Source organism: Motacilla alba, chromosome 1 (assembly GCF_015832195.1).
Source record: "Motacilla alba alba isolate MOTALB_02 chromosome 1, Motacilla_alba_V1.0_pri, whole genome shotgun sequence".
NCBI classification, from domain to species: Eukaryota; Metazoa; Chordata; class Aves; order Passeriformes; family Motacillidae; genus Motacilla; species Motacilla alba.
Genome location: NC_052016.1, coordinates 78,856,120 through 78,874,129, shown reverse-complemented (window position 1 = coordinate 78,874,129; position 18,010 = coordinate 78,856,120).

Below are 18,010 nucleotides of genomic sequence, written 5' to 3'. Positions count from 1 at the left end.
CTGGTTTTTAACTCCCATTGGGGTGGTAGCTGTGGTCATTCTTGTACATAACTGTGAAGAGCAAAGCCAAGCAAGAGCACATGCTTTCAAGCACTACGACTGGGAACTTCACAATACACAAAGACTCCTAAGGTATTAATCTTTAGACCACTGATTACACTTTTTTTCCTTCTAGTGTGTTTAAATATTCATTTAGCTATCACTTTCATATGATTTTAAGATTAAAATATTACATCATTTATAACTGAGAACCTGATCTGTTGTCTTCATCAACTTTATTTTTATTCCCCCCTCATTATTAGCAGTTTGCCAATCAATTAATTTTCATTTAAACATGCTGGATAGTCATTCAAAGATCTTTCTAAGCTGACTATTATCACACAAAATGAATCAATATTTTCTTGCTTGTACAGAAGTGATTGGTGAATTATTTATTAAAAGTCACAAATAAATTCTGCATTCAGTTTTTGCTTACCAGAATAAACATCTAATGTAAAATAACATCCTGTTTTATCAGGAAAGATGTAATTTCATGTTATACAGAGTAATATCACTGCGTTTCTTTGTACTTTAGTACAAAGAAGATAATTATATTTTCTTATTATTGTAAAATAGCTCAAATGCCTACATCCAAGGCAGCATCAAATGGAATATATTTTTTTGAGATTTTATTAAAAAAATAAGTGTTACCTATTAAAAAACAAAAGAAAACAAAAGAAAACCAAACCAAAACAAAACCTTCTCTAAATGAAGCTCTGATTATAACAAAATCTGCCACAACATCTGTAGATAAATTCATTCAGAGGGATAAAAATATTTTATCCAGAATATCTACTTCAAATGAGTCTTTCTGTGTGAGATATAAAAACATAGTTTATCCACAGAAGTCATTAACAGCTTCTGTAGGCTAAATCAACTGGTCATGAATATTTTACCTTATTTTTAATTTAAAGTGGTATAGCTAGTATTACATTTGCATTAGATTAATGAAGATGGTCATTTCTCAATGGTAACAAAGTGAAAGAGAAATAGGAGGATGTCAAGTAATCCATGTTAAGAACGTCCTAAGGAGCTGATACCTTATTGAATAAATAACATTGAATTATTTTCTGTACTTTTTAATCTTAGAACAGTTTCAGTGTTTGACCTTATCTCTTCTTGAAAGATGGTCTCTATATACCTGCCTCTAGTATTCACAATGTAGACGTGTCTTCTTAAAGCCCATTGATGTTACCTTTCTTCCATAGTTTTTTAATCCAATTCCAGCCAGCGGTCACCTGCTTTTAATTGATTTCTTTAGACTTAGTATTGAATCCTCTCTGAATAGTCATTCTGAAATGGCTTTTTAGGGTTTAATGAAGGAGCCTTTATGCAATATAGACCATCACCAGCAAATACACTGTATAAAGAAATACCCTGTATAACACAGCCCTTATAAAATGTAAGAGACTTCCTGTTACCCTGCAGCCTTCATGTATCTGAAGAGCATGAGGGACAGTCTTCAAAGTCTGAGCCAGACAGCTCTGCACCTCAAACCCTTGCAGTGATAATTCACTTTCTAGCTTGTGTAGCTCAACAGCAAGACACTCGATCACATTTTCGACAGAGCTGTGAGTGTGCTGGGAGAACAAGGACACTCGCTTATTTTCCCACAGCTCCAGTTTCTGGCACTGTGGTTAAATAAATATCTTGGTAAAGAATGCCTTGGAGTCATCCAGCTACCTGAAATCACATCATAGCAGATTAGGGTAAAACTAAAAGGTAAATTTAAACTCTATTTATAACCTCCAAATTGGTAATATGTCTAAAAACAGTCATATAAGAAATAGGAAAAGAAATAAAAGCTTTTTCATTCAGTTTACATGGTGGTTATCAGAAAAGTCTGCCATTCTCTCATGTTTTGTCTTTCCTATCCTGACAAGAAAAGTTTTCAGGTTTTGGTTAGGCCTTTTCCCAGTGCTTGGGAGAACACTAGCCTTGACAGACAGCTCCTCTTCTGAGATATTTAAAACAATCAAGGATAGTTTCAAAACAGCTGTTGGTGAACAGTATCCATATGAATAGGAAAATAGCCCTTTTGGATTTCTTTTTTAATAAAATGAAGAACTGTACAGAGACACATCAGCATTTAGGAGGACCATGGACAAAAGGAGTGAAAGGCAAATCACCAAAGTATCTTTTACCAGTAAAGAATGAGATTAGCATTTCTGGTACACTTCATGGTTTTTTTAACATTAAATTAACTTTTTGAAAGAGGCACTGCTCAATAATTATTTTTCTTTTTTTTTTAATAAATATAAATAAATTAATAATTGATCCCAAACAAATCTGTTCTTTAGGAGGATATTAAAGTTCAGAAATTGGAAAGAAAGAAGTCACAGTCCTGAGCTAGTAAAAAAGAGCTCAGTTACACAGTATGTGAGCATTCTGTGAGCCGTTGGAGTTTCTTATCTCTCATTGAACATACAGATTCATATGAGGATTGAACAAAAAGGCACAAAAGAAGACTAAGGAAGAAGAACATTTTATTCAAAATAAAGTAGAAATGCAATTTTCAACTTTTCTCCTATCATTTTATTGGTTTTATCTTCCACAGGAGAAGGAGGTATCCACAAACCCTATTAAACTATTCACATCTACATCTTTAAATTTGAAATTAATGAATCATAATTGTGCTGCAGTAATCCACTTTAGGACATGATTGACACTTAAAAGCTGTGTCCTGGTTAGTTATTTTGGTGCTTTGGATTATATTATAGCTATTCAACAACCTTCTGCAATGTGTCTTTGTAACATAATCACTAATAACTGCATGACAATCCTAAAGCTATGATGAATAAAGTAAATGGGTGCAGTAAGTAATAATTGCTTCATCTGTTGGTGTCCTTCCCATCTCATAATTTAGCTTTTAGATAAGTCTTTTCAACTTCAGTTTCATTTTTCACTTTGATTCTCCATCCCTTGAGAATTTAATTTCCCAGAATCTATGGCTGGAAAAATTAAATTCTGTATGAATCAACAGGGTCTGACTATATGAAAATTACCTTTTTTTTCTCACATAGGCTTTTTTTTTTTTTTTTTTTGACTAAATAACTGAATGCTTGAGGCTGGAAAGAACCTTTGCAGTTCATCTTGTCCAAACCCCTGATTCAAGCAAGGCCACCTGGAGCCAGTGGCCTCAGACTACATCCAGCTTTTGAAAATCTCCAAGGATGGAGACTGCACAACCTCGCTGAGAAATCTGTGCCAGTGCTCAGTACTGAAACTCACACTAAGTCATGTGGAACTCTGATACACTGCTCAAGGATGCTACAGGGACAAAGCTCCTCCCACCAGCACAATTGTTATCAGAAGGCTTACATGTTTAATTGTACTACAGATATGAAAAATGCCATGGAATCCATTTCCTATAGATGATGTAGGATGTATTAGATTAGGCTCCTGCCCTTTGAGAAGGTCACAGGATTTGTGACCTGTGTTCCTTGTAGGAACATGAGCAATAAAACTTCTTTTTGTAATTGAAGAAGCAGTGATTGTTAATGCCAAATTATTATACAGGTTATAAATTCTGTATGTTTACAGATAGCAATATAAACTTTCTTTAGACTAATAGGGAACTTTTATTATTAAAAAAAAACTAGCCCTGATTGTACTAGGGGTTTACCAGATGAGTAACTGTAAATTAAGGGAAAATGATTGCAGGGGAAAAAAAAGTCTTTTAAGTATAAAATGCAGATGCCTCCCTTGCTGACAATTTAGGACGATAAGGAAATTTGCCCCTGTGTTGCCCAGTGGAAAAGAGGGGGACAGGTTCTTTAAATACGCAAAATGTCACACCAAAAAGAAGAGGGGTTTTGTTTGTTTGTTTTTATTGTTGGTTTTGTTTGTTTTTAATAAAGTGTGTATGTGTGAGTAGAGAGAGGTGAAGGGCATTCATAGCTAAAGTTGTTTTGAACCCCAAGTCTCCAAACCTAACACTGGCAGTACAGCTCAGGTGATGCCTTAAGGAGCTGGAACAGAGGCTAGGCAGAGTTAAGAGGAATAAAGTAGGAAGTTATTGAAGTGCCTTCAAAGGCCACACCCTGGAAGTACTGGAGCCACAGTTATGGCTCTGCACGAATGGCTCCAAGATGGAAGCAAAAGAGGGCTTGGTCACGAGATCTCACATTTTTTAAAGTTTTAGTCCACTTGCATTGAGAAGTCAACTGTCCAATTAATAGCTTCAAATTATGAAGTTTCATCCTCCTTGCTTGCTTTCCCACCCTCCCCTTTTCACTTTGTTTGTGCTTAGGGCCTGAAGTTTGAAGAGATTGTCCTTGAGTCTCCAGTTAGAATAGGATTGCTTTGTCTTCACCACCCTGTGAGATGATCCTAGTAACACTTAATATAAAGCAAAAGGCTGCACACCAAAACAGAACAGAAAAGCTTAAAACCTATGGTATCACAGGGAAATTATGTAGAGCAAAGAGCAGTGTCTGGAAGTGAAATTTTAAGTTGGATGTTTATTTGGATATGCTTTATGTGCAATTTTTGTTTCTTAAATTTGTAACTCAGTGGGGTTAATTTACTCCTCTTCTAGATGTTTATTATGCAGTTTATATATGAACTAATATTTCTGACATCACTTTATAATCAATAAAGTGAAAAAACATGCAGAAAAATTTAACTCATTCTACTCAGTCTAAATTAGGTCAGAGAAATTGTTCACTAGAAATGACGGTTTTTCTGGAGTATAGCAACCACGGTAATTTTAGTGATCTACACTGCTGTCATGATTTAGCCCCAGCTAGCAATCCATCCCCATACAGCTGCTTGCTCACTCTCCCTGCGGTGGGATGGCAAAGTGAAAGAGAGGGGTAAAAGTGAGAAAATTCATGGGTTGAGATAAAGGCAGTTCAATAGGTAAAGCAAAAGCTGCATGTCCAAGCAAAGAAAAACCAATAATTTATTTGCAGCTTTCCACAGGCAGACAGGTGTTCTAACCATCTCTAGGAAAGCAGGGCTCCATCACACACAATGGGTACTTGAAAAGACAAATGCCATCATTTCAAACAAACTCCTTTGCTTTCTCCTTCCCCCAGCTTTATCTGAGCATGCCACCACACCGTATGGAATGGCCATTTGGTCAGCTGGGGTCGGCTGTCCTATGTCCCTTCCCTACTTCTTTTGTACACCCCGCCTACTCTCTGGTTGGGTGGGGCATGAAGCAGAACACCCCTTGGCTCTGGGTAAGAACTGCTCAGCTATAACAAAAATATCTCTATATTATCAACAAGCTTTCACTGGAAAATCAAAAGAACTCCACAGTAGCCACTATAAAGAAAATTGGCTCTCAACTAAATCCAGGGCAACTGCTGAGATAAACATTTATGGGAGATGGATGCCACACCACATAAAACTTCTTTTCTGTTTAACTATTAGATGTGTGTGGTGCAAGCAGTCAATAAAAAGAAGGATGTCCTAAGAGACATGATCTCATTTACATAATTCAAAGAGCTGGAGTAAACTTCCTGCCTGCCTGTAGTGTGCAGTCATGTGTTAAATCTTTCAAGATCACACTCTATCTAAACCATGGCTTTTTTTCAAAGCTTTGAATACAGTAGAGATACCACAGACACACTTTTGACAAATGCAGCAATAATATTTCATTTTTAATATGGTTAGATTTCCTAACTGGCAATGTAAAATGACAGGATCACTATTAGTCAAGTCCTATAATGTTAGGAGTTGCAATATAAGGAAAGGTAGACTGTAATCACAAACATTTTATTATGTATAGATTTAAAGAAATAAATCTGACAGAAACTACTGATTTTTCTTTGGTTATTAGGGTTAAAGCTTACAAATTTGTTGTCATAATGTGACATAGCAATGACTGAAGCAGAAACTGCCTCAGTAATTTCTCATAGAAGCAAATAGCTTGGTAGATGAAACTTACCAAAAGTCCTCAATGATTTAATTCTTCTCTTCCTTTAATGACGCTAAATAGCCAGCTGTTCCAAACTGAAGAAGAATAGAGTGAAAACAGAAAATTTCTGAAAACATTGGTTTTCCTTCTCAAGTAATGCTTCAGACATTCTTTAAATTGCTTACTAGTCTGATAGCAAGAAAGAGTTGATCATCTTTAATTAACTTCTGTTTTGTCTAGTCAATGTAGGGTTATAATATCCTGGTTAATATTTTATAGCATTTATTGAAACATGATATTTTTCTGTGATTCTTATGTCTAATTCTTGAAACTGTCTTGCTTTTTGGTTAATGATTCCAATGCATTCACCCCTGAAGGCATACATCATTGACAAACACTTAAATTTTTTTTTTCTTGTTGTTGTTAAATTACAAGCAACAGATATTAATCTGAAACCCAGCTCAAGCAAGCTTGAATCTAATGCTTCAGACCATAGCAGCTGCAAGAAGACAACAGAAGCCAGAATCAACAAATTATACAACATTCTGCTTGCACTTCTCTTTCTCATGGCTGTAAGTGACAATTCTGCATCATTCAGCTGGGTGGGAGGGAGAGCAGATTTGGGATGAATAAAAGAGCTTTGTTCAGATCAGGAAATCTGTTATGATAACTACTGTAAAATCATCACAGCAAAAAGAGTCATCAGAAATCAAATTTGTTTTGTATAAAGGCCCTGTGAAGCATACGTGAAGGCTTGGGTTTTGCTGTGGTTTTTCATTGAATGTAGTTGGGGATTTTTTTAGTATTAGATGTTATTTTCAGAGGAAAGAAAAATAAAATAATGCATCTTGCCTCTTTTGAAAGCATGAAATACAATTTCTAACATACTGTAAGCCAAAATGTGTGGTTGTACTCCACAACTTTAGTAATATTTCACATAAAGACAGAAAAATTCTTGTCAATGCTTTTAGAAATCAGTAATTCTTTGTGGTTTTGGCTTGAGTTGTCTTAAAGGAACTTCTCAAAAAGTAAATAATCAATGGATTCAGAATATTCCTAATTTTTTTAAGTGCTACCAATTTAGTCTCTATAAAGGATTTTTCATCTTTGGACATTTTGATCACTTTGTCTATATGCCTCTTGCAACAGATTCATTTACATGGGTTAATTCTTTTAGGTGAGTGTCACCATATAACTGCAGGCAGCAGCCATGTGCCTTTTGACATTTTTATAGAAATATTATTAACTGTTCTTTCATTTACCATGTTCTCATTTCTGGGGCATGGTTCCTACTCTTCTCCAGTGACATAATAAATTGTTCCACTCAGGGGCAAGAAAACCAAAAGAAAACAAATCTTTGCCTACCCAAACATCATAGCATAATATTAGTAATATAAATGAAATCATTAAACAAAAAAAAACTGAGAAAAGACGTACTTTTCTAAACTTGAAGCCTATTAGGGAATTCTGTGGTCTTGAAGATTATTCCTGTCATATGCAGCATAAAATTTAGAAATACAATCAAGTCAAAGTGTGAGTTCTTGCATTTTGTCAGGCATAGGGTATATGTGGAACATTCTTACGCTGGTTAATTGTTAGATGTGCATTTTCATTTTAATGTACTTATATATGTTTGGTTTTGACAAATAGCTGGGTCAGAGTAAAACAGGAGCCAATTGTTGGATGTTTTGACATAAGGAGATATGAAAAATATTCCTCCAAAATGCACATTATTTTATGCATTAGCATCATCTTCTTTCTCACTCATCCAAAGTTACTGTTCTATTCTGTGTGAAGGTGAATGTTTCACATGAAACAGATGGTTTCATCTGGGAGGCTCATTCCAGAAAGAAGAATTTGAGGAACTAAAATCAGTTCAATGGCAATAATTTTCCAGTCAAATCATTAATCAATAATCAGTTAATCACATATTCCTATCTGTTTTTTTTCATGTCTAGCTGCTCTACTGCTGGAAGCAGGAATGCTTATCTGCAGTTGCTGCTAAAACTGTTAGCCTAGTACAGAGCATTCCTTATTTTACTTTAAAACTGTATTGCCAACCTGATTTTCAAGCACTGGGAGAGGTAAACAGATATCTTTTTTCCGGCTTTAATTTTGTACTACTGCCCATCAAAGATGGAAACATAAAATAGAATAAGAATGAATGTATTTTCTTATTGTTGATTCTATCTTCAAGGGTTAAGAGACCAGACTGTTGTTTATGTATGCACTCCATCCTGCTCTTGAAAATTAATGATTCTTCTGTGAGACTATTCAAGTAAAGAAATAGTAAAGAAATATGGTAGATCACTTCTGGCATTTGAAAACATGAAGTGGTTGTGTTCAGCAAAATGAATAAAGGTCTCAGAATTATTAATTGTGCCACAGATGCTACTCCTTCAGAAAGAGAATACCAAAATGGTGCATAACAAAAGGATTAGAGACTTTTTTGAGACATATTTCTGAATGCAAAAGGTTGTGTATGAGAAAAAGCTCAGAAAGTGCTAGAAGAAAAATGGTTTTGGGGTTACAGGGGCCATTAGAGTGGCAATATGGGTTGGGGGGGGCTGTAATACAAGTTTAAGACAAAAATTTGAGTCAGAAAAAGTAGCCATTAGGAGGAGGAAAAGTTACGCAAGGAGAGGAGTAGCAAGAAACCCTTGTCCAAAACATCACTACATCATCTCAGTTAAAGGACCATAAAAACATTGGAAATGGTTACCCAGGAAGGTTGTGTGGAATTTCCACCCTGGTGAGGTTCAAAAACAAGCCAGTGAAGACTGAACAACCCACTCTAAAGCCAGCCTTCTTTGAGAATAAGGTTGGACCAGATGACCTACAGGAGCTGTTTCAAACCTAAATTATTCTATTATACTGTGATTCAGCTTGTCGCAGATTGTTCTGAAAAAACTTGGCAGGATTAAAGTTTTAAGAAATTAACATAGTGTTCCCTGAAATAAATTTTTGAGAGTGTTTAAGTGCATAGTGAACACATGACGCTTGAATAAGGATTTCAGTTCTGGAAGAAATTTTATATTTTCTATGCTCCTCCAACCCCATACAGAAAGAAAAAGCCAAAAATGAACCCCTTCTAGTATCCCAAAAAAGCAAAATTCCAAAAATAACAGCAACAACAAGATTCTTCATAGAGATCAAAAAGTCTCACTCTGCAGAACTTTTTTTTTTTTACAATACTGTAATGCTGTATTAAAATGTGATCCTTAATTCCTTCTTTCAACAAAATCTCTAAATACAATAATCTCATTGTATCAGAGAATTCCTTTAATTTACATTCCATGCTTTAGTGAGTGCTCTCTTAGAGGAGTTTGCACCCTAATATGACTAAATGTCTCACTTGTTCAGTTGTCATCAGTCATGGTTGCTTTTCTGTTCTTTTGGCAATATGAGGAAAAATACTAAAATTTCTGTGCTAGAAAATCTGAAATTATATGGTAGCCCTCTATGAACAGACAGCAAGGCATTTAGTACAAGAGTTCCAAACTTCATTATAAGTTATTGTTATACCTACTTAAAAGTTTAAATACGTGTGAGTGTGTATATGCATAATTAAACAGAATGCATCACAGTAGAAAATTGCTTGAAGAGCTGCCTGAGGCCTAGGGAACTTCAAAGCTTTAGGATACTTGCATTTTTGGAAAATCTCAATTCACATTCCCTCTCATAGACATTCCTAGAAATTCATAATTTAAGATACTACAAGGCTTTTGTTTAACTTAAATGGTTACTTGGAAATCACTTTCACTGTAGTAGATGTTATGCCTTTCACCATAGTAGATTTTAGTAAATTGTTATTTATTTCTCTTCCATGAGTTTTGGATATGTGCAACTAATGCACCTTTAAATTTTTCAAACAAAGTTAAAATTATGTGCCTGGAAAACACATTGGTGAACACATGATTTTACAAAACTATACATTTATGGCTGCGTGCAACTACCATTAGACAATCACAACAACAACAGCTTAACAATTCCACTTCTTGGCAATGATACTTAACATTGAATTATATTGGCTTCAGTCAAAAAGTTGGTAAATTTAAAATAAGTACTAGCAGATCCACATATATGTAATGAATGCTTCAAACAGGCATGAAAACTGTAATTCAGTATAGGACTAATATGCTGAATGTTTTTGTCCTGCATTACTTAGAAGATTGATAATATAACAGTTTTTTCTCTGTGATTGTAGCCTAAAAATACCAAAAAGCTAATTGCAAGAAAACAGATATTCTCCCCCTCATTACTGACTACTTTGTGATACAATATTTCATTATATAAGCCATCAGAGGATAATGGGGTGTCCCTTTTTTGAAGAAGAAAAGATTAGGTTTTGCTCCTTGCAAACTTACTTAAAGAGAAAAAAAAAACCCTTGTAAGAAATTGTTGTGATGACTAAATTGTGCATTATATGTTCCAATCAGGGTGGAAAATATATTCTTAGGAAAAAAACTCATTGGTAGTCACAATGTGTTCTGAGTTATATATTGTGTAGAAATTGGTCTGTCTTTAGCTTGTTATTAAAAGCAAAAAAAAAAAAAGAGAGGAAGTAAGTAAAAAACATTTTTCAAGTGCTGGCAGCTGCAAAAAGCATGTATTATCTCAAAGAATTTTAGGCTGAAGCAAAATTTCAGCCTTTCAGGGTGTTGCATTTTCAGTCTGCTTTATATAATCATAATCTGAAATGATTAAAACCTGAAAGGGATGCATGTTAACTTTTAGATATAAGATCTTTATTAACTTACCTTTAATCTTTCCAGATGAAAAGAAAGAGCAGACTTGCATAGAAGAAATATGAACCCTTAAATAGTAGATACCTACTGTCACTGAAGTCTCAGTGACTGAAATCTAAGGTGTTTGGGTTTTTTGTGCATTCGGATAATTTTTGATGTTTACAATATGTGAGGAGTAGATATTACCCTTTGTTTTATGTGTACTATCCCTGTCTATGGCTGCTTCATCTAGTGCTCAGTTGTGATTCCAGATACAAGCTGTGATGCTGGTCTAAGCCAGAGCACCATCTTTGCCAAGATTAAGTACAAATGCCCAGGTTCATCAAATTTGCTGTTCTCAGTTTAGACTACAGGGGGTAATTCCCCTGTTATTCCATTCAGCTTCTCTTTTTTTTTTGCAAGTCAAGATACCTTAGACTTACTGTTCAGTAAAAGTAGTCCCTAGCCAGATAAAATTTTGTATCTTAAGTTCACATTCTAGCTTCTGTTAAGTTTCCTGTTCATGTGCTCAACTTGTGTCACTAGCAAGAACTTCATCGCCTCCTGACACTGACAGCTCCATTTGAACCTTTCCAGAGTATTAAAATTTTAAATTAAACCTTTGATTCCATCGGTCCCCAAACTCTTACTATAGAGAAAATTACTCATGTTTTTGGACCTCATTATGAAAAAAATCTGCTTATAGACCTTGTAGTCTTCCTCAGTGGTTCATCGTGTGCAAAATCATTAAACAGGTTCATAGAATGAGTAGTAGTGTAGACAGATAACGTTTTGCTTTTCTTTCCACATGGGTATGAAGACAATGTGAGTCTGGTAGGGCTGGGACATTCATAACAACCACAGCTCCCAGATGTCTGTTTCTGGAGGAAGGATGAGGCATTGGAACTGTGGAAGAGTAGATAAGACATTTGATTTATCTCAGGAGACAAAAATTGTTCTCTATAATATTTTGGTTTTTTTCAAAGTGAAGCTGTCTATTTTAAAAAAATGTGAGTGAAGATGATTGGTGAAGCATGTCACCATTAAATTCTAGCAAGAGAGTGCAAAAGCAGTTATCCACAAAACAAACTGAACTACTGTTCAAAACCAAGAACTGAGATGAGTGATACTGATGTCTTCAAAACTAGAAGGGAGGACCTGAGGCAAATTTGCATCAGGCAGTGTAGCAATTATTTTGAATGCGGCAAGGATAAATTAGAAACGTTGCTGAAAAAGAAGCACACTGCTAAGGGAAAAGGCTGTAGCTGAGATCATCTCAGTAGTGTTTTAGGCAGACTGATATTTAAAGTCTGGGGAGGTACTTCAAGCCAAGTACTTCAAATACTGTGCAGTCAGTTTATTTTACTAGCAAAGGCAGATGTGCTTTGATAGAAAGTTTCAAGCCTGGCAAATTTGCTTGAATGTGTCCTGCAGCTCTGTTGGAGGTTTTAAAGGGATGAACAGGCTGTAGTCATCTAATTTTGACCCAAAGGTGCAATGGCAACTTAATGTGCCAGTCATGTCAATGTAGGTTTTGTAGTAAAATAAGTTATTCACTTTGAATTTTTAAAATTTGAATGGATTCAAAATGAAGATAAAACTCTGGTGTCTTTTTGGTTCAAGTGCCACAAAAAAAAAAAAAAAAACAAAACCGAAAAAAACACAAACAAAAAAAAAGGCAAAAAAACAACACAACCCAAAAAACATGGGGACACCTTTATCTGATTAATATTTAAGAAAATACATCTCAAAAATAAATTAATTTCTGTTCAGGGATACTCATAATTCCTCATAGATGACGCTTACTAAAAAGGTCAGACCACTTTTCTGAGTAAAAGGAGTCTGCAGCATCAGCAGATAATACAGAAAGCTTTGAGCCAAGACTCTGCTAAGGCAGCAAATGGTACAGGAGAACATGCCAAGGAATATGAACTTCCTAACAAAGTGCAGCCATCTTTTAAGTGATTCTCAATGTGTTGGATTTGGCAATTCACATACATACTACTATCCAAACTTACTTTTTCCCTTGTGCCTTTTGTTCAGATCAAATGCTCTGTTCTGAATGCAGAGAAGATCTGCTGCACAAGCAATGAGAGTCATTGTGACAAACACAAGAATTTGTACAGAACTGTTTCTAAAAGAATCTGTTAAAAGGGCAAGATGGTATTAACTAACTGTGTAAGGAAAGAAAGGGCAAAATAAATGAAAGAAATAATGAAACTCAAATTAAGGACCAAGAAGGAACTCTATCAAATTCGGGGGAAGCTAATAATACATGAAAAATGCTCCAATGAGAATCAATACAAGCCACATGGAAAAAGAAACCAAAAACTCAGAATAACTAGAAGGACAATTTCAGTCAGCTTTCACTGGGAAAATCTGGTAGCTACAGAAATAAAAGGAAAAAAAAATCAGCTACTTTTTAGGATCTTACACATGATTTATATGCATGGGGGAACAGAAGGGAAGAAGCAGAGATGAAAAAATCAGTGGTTCTACCTTGCTGTTAAATTGACTTATGACCAAGCTTCATCTGGTGGTATGCATTAGACATTGTTGCATAGCACATATACTGCCCATTTGACATTTAAGAAAAACTCAACTTTTCTGATTCTCATAGTCACTTACCACTTATCCTATTTTCCTGTTGGCTAGATAATAGGGAAACGATTATAATGTGTGGTTTGAATCCTTATTCTGGTACGTATCTATATCGCAAAGAATCTAATTCTGATTTTGTGTTGTCATCTTATTGCAAAAGTTCCATACCTTCTCAGTGATTCTTCATGGGCAGCTCCTCACAGCATATGTAACAAACTCTAACTCTCTTCCTGACCAGCTAACCTACTCGTTTATAGCACTCATCCTTATTGGACACATCTGTGGCCTATTAAGGGCAGGCCTGTTCTTAATCTTTGGTAATTAGTATAGCTGCAACTCTTCAGGGGTGAGATTGCCTTCTGCACTATTTCTATTCTCTTGCATTCTATTCCCCCACAATTTTGACCATGTCCATATCTGCACTGTTTTCTTTTTGTTTCATTTTAATATTTCTATACATAGATGAGGTCATATCCTGTTGTTATTGTTTTATTCACTTTTTTTCGATAAGGAATCCAACAATTCTCTTCTAGGTCATTGAAGTATTTATACCATTGGTATTTTAAGGAGATGATGTCTAGGACATGTCTTATTACAGAAAAAAAAAAAAATTCAGTTTACCAGTGGGAATTTGAGGCACAAAAAGATGAAGAAAAACATTCAGATAGCTAATATATAAATTTACACACATGTTATTTTTTTTGAAAATTTTCCATAGAGATCTTTGATTAGATGGGAGCAGTATGTCAAACTGCTGAGCTTTATTCTTCCTTTAGCTCAGTCTATTACATATCTTTTATTTCAGTTTTTCTTTTAGACAAACAAAACTCTACCATTTAGTACCCAAAAGAGCATTATGATGATACTCTGAAACATACTGAAATATTTAAAACTCATGAAGATTTTTAACTTAGAATGAGGTATTTTATGATCATAATTATACATTAGCAGAAATGAGAAGAAAGAACATTTCTTTAACAGTTAATTATATCAGTATAAAAGTATTTCTTGGATTATTCCCTTGATCACAAATTTCTCCTCTCTTTTTTTTTTTTATAAACTCATTTTGTCTTGATTCTGATCACATTACATTTTAGTATTGTTGTACATAACCTGAGTTTTCAAAACTGGCCTCTGAAAAATAAAAATTCCATTTCATCAAGTTCTAATTCTCTAGTTATAGCAATTTTCAGTTAAAAAGAATTGTTATTAGTTATTTTCTCTTTTTTTAACAACTCACAAATTGCTTCCTTGAGGCATGTTGATCATGCTTTCAATGATCAGATTCTTCAAGTTCTTGTACTGACCTTTCACAAGCGAATTAATCTTATTTTCAGGCACATCACTATTTTTAAGATCAGAGAGGCTCCTAAGTTTTTAGAATGCTCCTTTGAATCATAAATGTATTTTTGACTGTTCATTTCTTGGTGATATTTGTGGATCATTTAATTCTTTGACATAAAACTCAAGCATTTTGCTAAGATTTCAGTGGACCTTTCATAGGTTACTAGGAAGAAAATAGAAAGAAGAATAAAGCACTCTAAAGAACCTCCCAAGCAAAACAAATTGGCAAAAGGGACAAAGAAAGCACCAAAAAAAACCCACAAGAAGAACAAGATTTATTGCAATAGATTCTCAAAATGGTCAAAGCATACAAAAGCAAGGAAGCCCCCCACAAGGAAAAGGTAAATAATACTTAAAAAAAAAAAAAAAAAGAGTTGGAGGAGCTTAAGATTGTATTTAATTGCATTTAGGTCCTCAGGAAGCATGAAGTATTATTGCTCCATTTTATTTTTTGCAATGTAGCCTTTTAAATAATGTAAAAGATTCAGGGTAGCCCTAACTGTGAATTGCAAATGAGAGTAAAATTTCAACACACACATTACAAATATGACAAAATTCAGTCTAGGCTTGATTTGTTACCCATGCTGAAAAACAAATTTTCATTTTGAAACACATTACTAGGCTGTCACGGCTTTAGGATGCAAGACTGGTTAAAGCATGAGGAACTTGGGGAGCTCTGGAAGCTGTCTTTGTATAATGAAAAACCTGTTGAAACCATTGGAAAAGGGATTTCTGACAGAAAGGTCAAAGAACACTAATAGAGGGGCTAAAGCAGTTGTTTGGGAATACTTTTCAGAAACTTTGTCACCTCGCAGAGCAAAGGATGAAATTCTGTATGTCTTTTTCTGAAAGATATTATTTAAATATATTGTATTTTGGCAGTGATGCAAAAGTCAAACTTTCTGTGAATTCTTAGTCTTTAGTAATTCTCTTAGTAATTCTCTAAAATGATAGAGCTCTCTGCTCCGGCTTGCTATGAGTGAAATGGCAGCACAGTTATAGTGCAAAGAGAGCATTCTGTACCAGCAGGAAAGGATCTGAAGGACATGGTAATAAATCTGATTTATTTTACCAAATAATGTATTTGCATAACTGTACACTTGGATAATAATATGAAGGAGAAGGAAAAACACGAAAAAGAGCTCTGTTTAATGAAATAAGTATAAGAAGAGAACAGTCCAAGGCACTAATCAAATTATATCTGTGCATTAAATGATTTAAATGAAAGTTGACATGAGCATCTACTAGGACTTCATCACAGGGGTTTTTTTAAAAATTTGGTTTTTTTTTTTTTTTTTTTTAATTTTTAGTGGAAGTTGATGAAACCTGCCAGTGGATGTGTTTTCATTTCTCAGCAGCAGAGTTTTGAGGATTTTTTTCTATGAATTACTCTACCTTGAAATAAAACATCTGGTCTCATAGGAATTTCAACATGGTTTAGTTTTTCAATTGGTACAAAACACATTCACCGCTGTAGTACTGCTGGGCTTTTGTGTGTCAGCCTCTTAGAAGAATTGACTGTGTCTCCACAAGGCCTAAAATGCAGAGAACTCATCTGGGAGGCAAATGTGGTTCTACTTCACCTTTATCTCCCACAGCTGTGAAAGCTGTCAGCTTCTAAAACTGACGAATTGAGAATTCAGAATATTCTCAGAATAGTTCAACTGTCTCACACCAGTGTTTCTTTCATTTGTTCCTGCCCTTCCTCTGGATTTTCTTTTTTCAGAAATAATAGCAAGATCAACCTTCTCCCTATGTATATTAATTGGGTATATCCCTATGTTTACTACAGTGATTGTTGAATGGTTATAAAGCATTATCTTTAAATACTCAGTTTATGTAAGTAACTGAGTTCTGAAATATCTTAATGTTCTAGTAGCCAGTAATCATGAAAAAGCCTTTAAAGACTGGAATAGTTTCAAACGCCATTTGCTCTGCTGCCAAAAATCACATTTTTAAATGTCTACACTTAGCCTTTATTTCACACACAGCTATCACTGGAGCTGTGCAAGATGTTACTTTTTATTTAGCTGAAAACTGGTATTTCAAAATTTGTTCTTGTTCCAAATCAAATAACTATTTTTCAGATGATTTCCCATAAAAGAGGGGTTCTTTTAAGTATCAACAAATTAAAAGGTTTTTGTTCTAGAAAGGCAAACTGTTTTCTTCTATTGCTTGCATAATTTGACAACTTCATAGCATACTATTTCATAGCATAATAGGTTCCTATTATGAAATATTAGTGTTTTCTATCTACATATGCTATATTGTTGATTGAATCATAGAATATTCTGAATTGGCAGGGACCCACAAGGATCATTGAGTCAACTTCTGACTCCACAGAGGGCAATGTAAGGGTTAAACCATATATCTAAGAGTGTTGTCCAAGTGCTTCTTGAACATCAGAAGCCTGCAGCCCTGACCAGCTCCTTGGGGAGCTTTTTCCAAGGCTTGAATGTCAGATCAGCGAAGCATGTTTTTTCCAAATATCCACTCTGAACTTTTTCTCACGTAGCTCTAAGACATTACTTTGCATCCTCTCCTGGACACCAGAAAGTGGAATCTTTCCCTCAGTCTCCTCTTCTCTAAGACAGCATCCTCAGCCACTCCTCATACATCATTCCCTCTGGCCCATCACCATGTTTGCTGCCCTCCACCCAGTATAGTAACTCTATTCCCTTCTTAGACTGTGGCTCTCAAAACTGCACACAGGTGCAGGACACACCAGTGTTGAGTACAGTGGGAGAATCACTTACCAGTCAGACAACTGCTCAATGCACCTCAGGATATAGTAATCCTCATGTTTCAATTCTAGCATTTCATATTTTTAATTTTCACTAAAACTGTGCATCATTTACACAAAAGATAGGGTTAATCTCAGCTACATTTAGTTGCCTAAAAATTGGGAAATTATTTTAAATCAACTAGATTTCATAGTTAGTAGACAGAAACAGGCATCTCTAAATCTAAGTTCTTTTTAAATAGTTGTCACCATGGTATTATGTACCAGTGTTAACTCTCACTGCCAACAGAACAAGGCCTACAGTTTACATGTTTTACTCTTCTTGCTAAGACACTGCTGGTTCTCCTGCAATTATGTAAATATTGACATACTCTCACAGTTCACCAAGTTAAAACTTACAAGAACTAAATATAATGGTATTTCTGTCATAAATAGATGAAAAAATATTTCTACTTGTTTGGTGTAAAGGAAACAGAAGAAGAAAGGTAATATTTACAAATATTTTGTGTATGACTTCATTGATTTATAAACTATAAAAATTGTACCAAATAGATCCGAAAAAGTGCATGTGAATAGTTTTAATTTTTTTCCACAGATGCTGCAATATGGAAAAGATTTACATAATTGCCAATATACAAATGGTATTGGCATGTTAAATTTTTCCAGTCATACTTGTTTAAAGTACAG